We start from the raw sequence: 9094 nt of genomic DNA, 5'->3' as shown, positions 1-9094 counted from the left end.
CCGAAGCAAAAATGTTCAGAAGGAAGTTTGAAGATGTCATTCTTTACGTAATGATCCTTGGATCAAACTCCTGGAGTTGTAATGTCTACAATCAAAAAGATTTGTTGCTTCCATTTAGTCGGAGATGTAGCATCGATCTTTTCTAGAGACTTTCTAATGCAATAAGAGAGTGCTGGTTGATCGATGAAGCTGATGCCCTGTAAAGTATCTGATTATACATTAGTGCTAACAAGACCCAAGCTTGCTAGATTCTTACTAGACCCAAGCTTGCTGGAATCTTTTCGAAGCAGACCATCCTTTTCCTGCTGAAGATACTACGATATGCTGATATTACTGAATGCAAAAAGTTTAATGTAAAGCTTCTTGTTAAAGAGCATTTGTTGATCTACTGCTTTTACTTCTGCATCGTTTAATGTACTGGAATGGTTTCTAATAAAATTTCAGTTTAAGTACTTGATATTCCCTTCTGCTTTCCTGCAAATAACTTACTGTTGGCTAAATAAGATAAATAACTGATGAATGATGAATAAAATTCAGAAGAAGAGAAGTTGTATTGATAGCTTCTACTGGAAGATAAAATAAGCCTTGTTTTGTTAATGAGACAAAATACCTTTTGCTTCTGACACAGAATCACAGAATATCAGAATAAAGTTTTTCCTAAATTAGTGCAATATATGGTAACAAATCCGATGAGAGCTAGATATGGGATGTTTCATATATCTACTGTAGTCAAGACTTTCTCGAGCTTTGGTCCCTGGTTTTCATCTATAAATATGAACATGGGTTAAACCAGATAGTCATTCTTAAGAAAAAAAATGGCAAGAGATAATAGTCCTGATTTGGCTGATGAGTTCATGAGAGAGGTGACTGCTGCAAGAAAGGAGGCAATAGAGGTCAAGGTGCTGAAGAAGACACTTGCTACTTGGACTAAAATCCAGGAGCTTAGGTCTTCCTTCGAGAGTGGGCGAACATCTTCTACTAAGGAGTTGATGATGATGTCGAAGTATTATCGACGTCTCCATAGTGCTGATAGTGCTGACGTTGTCTCTGACGATGGCGTCTACATTCTTATGCTCTTAAAGGAGCTTAAGACTCTGAAAAAGATTGCTTTTTCAGATGAGTTTTTACGTACCTTTACTGGAGAGCTGACCGCTTGGTTGGCATCCTGGAGAGTTTACGTTAAAACAGAAGTGAAAAATGTACGCCCCCGTTTCTATTATCTTTAATGAAATATTATGTCTACTGATTGTCTCCATCGTTCAACTTTTACCTTCTGCAAAATTAGAAACTGAATAATCACAGAGGAAAAGTTAAGCCAAAATATCAGATAATGATAAATAATTAAGTTAAATCTATCAATCCAAGTGTATTTCGAAAGTAAGAAAACTTATTCTCAGGGAGAGCTTTTGTAAAGATGTCTGCTGCTTGCTGATCAGTAGGAATGTATTCCAGACGAATGTTCTTCTTCTGCACATGATCTCTGATGAAATGATGTATGATGTCTATGTGCTTCGTTCTAGAATGAAGTACTGGATTTTGTGTGATTGCAATGGCACTGGTATTGTCACAGAAAATAGGTGATTCGGAGGCTTGAATTCCATAGTCTTTTAACTGTTGCTGAATCCATAATATTTTAGAGCAGCAGCTTCCAGCAGCCAGATATTCTGCTTCTGCAGTAGATGTGGCTATGGAGGTCTGCTTTTTACTAAACCAGGATATCAGCCTGTCACCAAGAAATTGACAAAAACCACTTGTGCTTTTCCTATCCAGTTTACATCCTGCATAATCAGCATCTGAGTATCCAATAAGATTAAACGACGAGTCCTTGGGATATCAGAGGCCTACATTTTGAGTACCCTTAAGATATTTTAAAATCCTTTTACCAGCAATGTAATGTGATTGTTTAGGGTTTGATTGAAATCTAGCACAAATGCAAACAGCAAACATGATATCTGGTCTACTGGCAGTCAGATATAACAATGAACCAATAAGACCGCGATACTGAGTTACCTCTACTGGAATTCCACTTTCATCTTTATCAAGTTTAATAGATGAGCTCATTGGAGTAGAAGCAGCAGAGCATGCTTCCATACCGAACTTTTTCAGAAGCTCCTTGGTGTACTTGGCTTGATTTATAAAAATTCCAATATCAATTTGTTTAATCTGTAATCCTAAGAAGAATGTTAATTCTCCCATCATGCTCATCTCGAACTGGTCCTGCATTAACTTAGCAAACTTTGCACATAATTTGGGGTTAGTTGACCCAAATATGATATCATCAACATAAATCTGAACTAATAATATGTGTTTGTTTTTTGCTAAGGTAAACAATGTTTTATCTACAGTACCAACGATGAAACCATGATTAATGAGAAATTGTGAAAGTGTATCGTACCAAGCCCTAGGTGCTTGTTTCAGACCATACAATGCTTTATATAATTTAAAAACATGATTTGGTAACAAATGATTAGAAAAACCTGGAGGCTGTTCAACATAGACTTCCTCTTGTAGTAGACCATTAAGAAACGCACTCTTTATGTCCATTTGATATACTTTGAAGTTTTTGAAAGCAGAAAAGGCTAAGAATATTCTGATAGCTTCGAGCCTAGCTACTGGTGCAAAGGTTTCATCATAGTCTATTCCTTCTTGTCTAAATCCTTGTGCCACCAGTCTTGCTTTGTTTCTTACAACTGTTCCTTCCTCATTTAGTTTGTTTCTGAATACCCACCGAGTTCCAATGACAGCTTGGTGAGAAGGTCTAGGTAATAGAAACAAAACTTTATTCCTCTCAAATTGATTCAGCTCTTCTTGCATAGCTTCTATCCAACTGGGATCCAAAAGAGCTTCTTCAATCTTCTTTGGTTCATCTTGAGAAATAAACGCAGCATGTATGTATTCATTTATCATTTGCCTTCTGGTTCTCAAAGGCGCTGCTGGATTACCAATAACCAATGATGGTAAATGATATTTTCTCCAAATAAAAGGATTTAAAAGGATGTCTTCCTAATTTGATATGTTAATTTTGTTCTCGACGGAACCAGTAGTAGGTTCTTGAGTGTCTTCTGCTGGTATTGGCAGATCTAATGTCTGTACTTCTGGTTCCACTATCGGAATGTCTAGTTCTTGATTTTGAAGATCCTTGATGTTTGCTTCTACATCATCTTCACTGTCCAGTTCCAAGTGGATCCTGTCTAACCTGTTACTTAAATCTGACGTGTTAGATATTTCAGGAGCACTGTTGTCTTCATCGAAGACAACATGAATCGACTCTTCAACATTAAGAGTTCTATTGTTGAAAATTCTAAAGGCTTTGCTTACAGCAGAGTAACCAAGAAATAGTCCAGCATCTGATTTTTGAGTCAAATGCAGTTAAGTGATTTTTGCCATTATTTAGTACAAAACATTTGCAACCAAACACATGAAAATAAGATACGTTGGGTTTATTCCCTTTCCATATTTCATACGGAGTTTGATTGTGCCTTTTGTTGACCATAGTTCTGTTTTGCGTGTAACAAGCAGTGTTAATTGCTTCAGCCCATAAGTGCTGAGAGATGTCTGCATCTGCTAGCATTGTTCTAGCTGCTTCTTTTAGAGTTCTATTTCTCCTCTCAGCTACTCCGTTTTGTTGAGGTGTTCTGGCAGCTGAATATTCATGATGAATCCCCTGTTCATCCAAATATAACTCAAGATTTTTGTTAGTGAACTCAATACCCCGATCACTTCTGATTTTAATGATGGAAGAAGATTTTTCATTTTGAATCCTTTTCAGAAGCTTGATCAGGAGGCTACTGGTTTGATCTTTTCCTGCGAGAAATATTACCCAAGTGAATCTAGAAAAATCATCAATAACAACAAGAGTATATTTCATTCCCCCTAAGCTCATGATAGGGATTGGACCAAATAGATCCATATGCAGTAATTCCAGACATCTTGAAGTTGACTTGCTATCTTTGTTCTTGAAACTAGATCTTATCTGTTTCCCAAGCTGACAAGCAGAACAAACATGATTTTTAACAAAATTAATATCAGGTAGGCCATCAACTATATTCTGCTTTTTGAGATGATTGATTGACTTGAAATTCAGATGATTCAATTTCTTGTGCCATAGCCAATGTTTATTACTAAGCGAGGCAACTAAACATGTAGGAGTGTTGACATGATTTGAGTTCCAAGAGACTCTGTAGGTGTTGCCTTCTCTCTTTCCAGTTAATACAGTAGTTTCAGCAGAATCTCTAACTACACATGAGTGCTTCTGAAAAGCTACAGAATAACCATTATCACATAGTTGACTAATGCTAATTAGATTGTAACAAAGGTTGTCAACTAATAACACATCATTAATGGTTATGTTACCATGGATAATCTTATCTTTACCCACGGTTTTACCTTTTGAGTTGTCTCCAAAAGTTATCTTTGGTCCAGTGCAACTCATTATCTCGGAGAGTAGGTTTTTCTGTCCAGTCATGTGTCTGGAACATCCACTATCCAGATACCATGTAGAGTTACTGATTTCTGTTTTCTTCTGCTGTTCCTGCAAACACAAATTTTAGTATCTGGTACCCAAATCTATTTGGGTCCAAGCCTTATCAGTCCTTTGGGGACCCACATTTGTACAATTTTTGTACTTCGGGTATCCATGGAAGTATGTGCAACAAAGGGTCTGTTGTTTTTAACATTGTGCATCCTAGTATGTTGATCTTCCCTTCTGTTTCTGTTGTCCAGCCTATATCTCTTCTGAACAGGTTTAGAATTATAGTACTGGTAGTTTTTAACCTTCATAGGAGGTTGTCTTCCTGAGTTGAATCCACTCATGATTCTAGAACTCTGGTCAACTTTTTCCTTAGGTTTAACATAACCCAGACCATAGTGCATTCTTCTGTTCATCTGATTTACATTCCTTTCTACTGAAATAGTAGGTACTTCTGGTTTCTGTACCACGCTGGATTTCACAAAGTGAATATACTTCCCTTTGCACATATCCAGTTTTGGCTTAGTATTTGTTTCAGAGGTGCCTTCATTCTTACAAAATCCGAGACCACTCCTGTCTTCAGATTGTTTTTGTAACTCTTGCATCTTTTCCAGTGAAATAGAAGACTTGTTTCAAGCATTTACCAGTAGTGATAACTTTTGGTTTTCAGAAAGCATCTTCTAGTAATCTGCTTTTGCTATTTCATTCTCCGTTTTTAATTTACTCATCTCAACTTGTAAATCATTACAGCTGTCTACTTGCAAGCAAGTTAACTTTCTGTTCTGATCCTTTAAGTTCTGATTTTCGATCTTAACTTCTTCGAATCATTGAGAAAGTCTAGAATACTCTTCTACCATGTCATGTAATGCATTAACCAGATCAGTTCGTGTGAATTCGTTAGAATCAAAATCAAATACCTCTCCAGATGTCGAGGTTGAATCAGTGTTTGCCATGAGACATTTAATTTCTTCTGCATCACTGTCACTGGAATGACTTTCTGAATCAGATGACTCAGAACTGGAGTCCGCCCATTTGGATTTGCTTTCTTCAGCAATCATTGCTTTTCGATCTCTTCTGGACTTTTTGTCATTCCTCTTGTGATCCTTTCTCTTCTGGTCATCCTTCTTTGGTTTAGGACAATAAGCAATGAAGTGACCTATTTTTCCGCAGTTAAAGCATCCCGTATCACCAGATGGTGAATCTTTCTTGAAGTTGCGATTGGGACCCTGATAAGTTCGATGGTTCTTTTTCATGAACCTGGAGAATTTCTTTACAAACAAGGACATAGCATCACTACTGATTTGTTCAGCAGTCTTCTCCAATGTACTGTCAATGATCACAATAGGTAATGCTTGAGGTACAGCTGTAGCAGCAGTAGAAGAGGTAGTAGCAGTAGCAGTAGCAGCAAGAGCCTTGGTAGGTAGACTTGAGGGCTCTTCTCCACTTCTTACCTCCAGTTCAAACTCGTATGCTTTCAGGTCTGCAAACAAGTCGTGCAGTTCCAACTTGTTTAGATCTTTGGACACTCTCATAGCCATTGTTTTTACATCACATTCTCTGGATAAGGCTCTCATCACCTTGAGAGCTATTTCTCTGTTGCTATGCTCTTTACCCAGAGCTGTTAGCTCATTTACCAAGCTACTGAATCTTTCATCGAACTCATTTAGAGTTTCACCAGCTTTAATTTTTAGATTTTCGAACTTCTGCATTGCTACAGACAGTTTGTTTTCTTTCGTTTGCTCATTTCCCTCACATATCTGGATGAGCTTTTCCCAAATATCTTTTGTAGTAGAACACATTTTAATCTTGCTAAAGGTATTCTTGTCGAGAGTTTTATATAATATATCCCTTGCAACATTATCAAGGTTGGCCTTCTTCTTATCTTCGCTGGTCCATTCACTTCTTGATTTTCCAACCATCTGCGGTGCACCCTCAGTAACAGCAACAGCTATTTTAGGCTTTAATATTTTCAATGGACCATCTGTGATGACATACCACATGTCATCATCTTGTGCTGCAAGATGAGCTTGCATTCTAATCTTTCAATCATCAAAATCTTCCTTAGAGAACATAGGGATCTTGCTAAAGTGTGCCATCTGTTGTAGTTTTTCACGAACAAGAATAACCTGCTCTGATACCAATTGTTGAGGATCGAAGTTGAGTTTAGAGGGGGGGTGAATAAACTCTACTCGTTTTTCCTTTCTTTTGATGAGGTACTAAAATCCTGTTAGAGATAGTAGTTTATCTTGTTGCGTATACCTTCACCTAGATTACAATTATAGGTGCGGAAACAATCTGATGAAGTAAGTGAAAGACAATAATAACAGTAGGCAGTAGTTGTTTATGGAAGTTCGAAGATGAAATCTTCTACGTCTCCCCTTCTCCTGTTTCCAGAAGGTATAACTAAAAGACTTTGGATATTACAGTACAACTCTTGTACACACCCACTTCAGAAGGACTTACAACTTTGCCTACTGAAACTCTTAGTTACTCGACTCAAAAAGAACGTGATACAAAAGGTTCTGAAAAGACTCTTTTCATATTACAAGCTCTTCCTGATAAAGTATAAGTGTTGTAAAAGATTGTGAAGAGTGTAAGAATCAGTAGCAAAAGATGATCTTCAAAAGATCAGATATTTGCTATGAAGCGTGTGCTACTTTTCTTTGTGTTGAACTCAAAGTTATCAAGGAATTTCGAGGTTGTCTCGTTGAGTGAAATGGCGTTGATCCTTGAAAAGATATTATGCGAAGAGTTCTCTTTCTGTAAGGGTTTGTTCCATGTATATATAAGCGACTGAGTTCAACGTTTATGATCAGAAAATGTCTTCAGATTTCTGATAGAGTCAGCTTTATTACCAAAAAAAAAGTTCCTGCAAAAAAGCTATAAAACAATCAGTCCTGTTTTATACTAAACTCGGTAAAGTGAATTAAATGACTCCGTATAGTATTTAATGCTGCAATTAATACTAATACTTGGTAACTTTAACGGTAACATTTAAAGTAGTCACGTTAGGCAACATCTTCTACTGATTCTGTTTTTCTATCCTTTCTACTGCTTTTGTTTTACTAGACCAGTAGCTTCTGATTTTCTTTTTGTCTACTGTTTTCTTAAAGAGTGCTGCTGGTCTGCTGGTTTTTATTTTCATCGCCACAATTAATTCATGTCTATCAATCTCTCTACCTTTATTGTAGCCGTGAGTCGTCGCCTAACATTATAAACTTGAAAGACCGATTGACCAAGTCATATTACTCCAACATTTACTGGATAAATGTATAAAATATGAGCTCATGAAGATTTTCTTAATAAAAAATCAGAAATATGAGCCCTCATCGAGCTAAAACACCTTTGAGGAATATGAGTTTTGATTTCCACACTATACACGTCTCATTATCTTGTTCTTTTCTAGTGAATGCTTGAGTTTTGAAGTTGTAACGAAAGTGAGTTTTATGATTTTTGAAGTATGATCCTTTGATTGAGTATGATGGAATTTGATGGGTTAAAAAATGTTGATTGTGTCATTTTTGTGGGGATAATTGAATATTTATCTCCTATATTTTTATTCTCTAATTTTTTCGATGATGAACATAGGCTAAGAGTGTGTTTGGGGAGAGATGGGGTTGATAAGCTGAATCATATAGAGATTTTAAGGGTTTTATTTTACCATATTTGTGCTTATCTGATAGCTTATTTTGTTTTTATCTTGATTCGTTATCTCCTATCTTGTGCTTATTTGAATTAATTTTATAATATTTTAGATTTGAACAAAAGAAGAAAAAAACATAAGTTTGAAGATAATATGATTTTACAAGAATTTTAAGGGCAACATAATATTACAAATAAGGAAATAAAAAAATAAAAAAAATTATTCTACTTCATTGTAAACACAATGGAAGAAAAGATAAAGAAGGAGATGTAAGGTCCAAAATGTGATAACGTAATCCAACTGTATGCGAATCTAGGATTAATGAAAAATGGCTAATTAAATTACTTTAATAGCATTAATGAAATGTGGTAGGCATGTTTACATGTTTAAAATATGGTTTTCTATTAGAATGCATAAAACTGTGTTTTTAAGGGTTATTCAAGACGTGATCGAGGAACGGAGACCGGTGACCATAAAGGGAAAATATTTTTATTTTATATGTAATTTTTGAAAATGGTGCTTTTTGAGGTGTTTTTTACACACCGATCCGTATTCTAAACCGGTAGACGATTTTTGAAGAAAAATAAGGACTTTTTGGAGGTTCTGCTAATATTTTTGAAAACTTTCATAAAAAAAATATTTTACCTACTATCTAAAGGACTTAATGAGACTATTGTACTAAGTTTATTGGGCCTAACCTACTACACAATTATTTATATAAAAATATGGAGTTTCCAAACCCTAAAACAAATCAAAACTCATGCCTCAAGCAAGGAAGAGTCCTAGGTTTTCCCTCAGCGGCAGCATCACACACATCCACACATTTTTAGAAAATTATCGTGGGTTTTTAAAGGAAGAAAATGCAGCAAGGTCTCCCCGTCTCTCCGCCAACGTCCCTCGCGTCAAGGATTGTTTTTCATGCGTGAAACACGCAAAGGCAGGCCTTAATATTTCATTACTCATCGTTCATACCATATTATGTG

This window comes from Primulina tabacum, chromosome 11 (genome assembly GCF_025594145.1).
Source record: "Primulina tabacum isolate GXHZ01 chromosome 11, ASM2559414v2, whole genome shotgun sequence".
Lineage (NCBI taxonomy): Eukaryota > Viridiplantae > Streptophyta > Magnoliopsida > Lamiales > Gesneriaceae > Primulina > Primulina tabacum.
The sequence above is the reverse complement of the archived record's forward strand: the minus strand, read 5'-3'. Positions refer to the sequence as shown.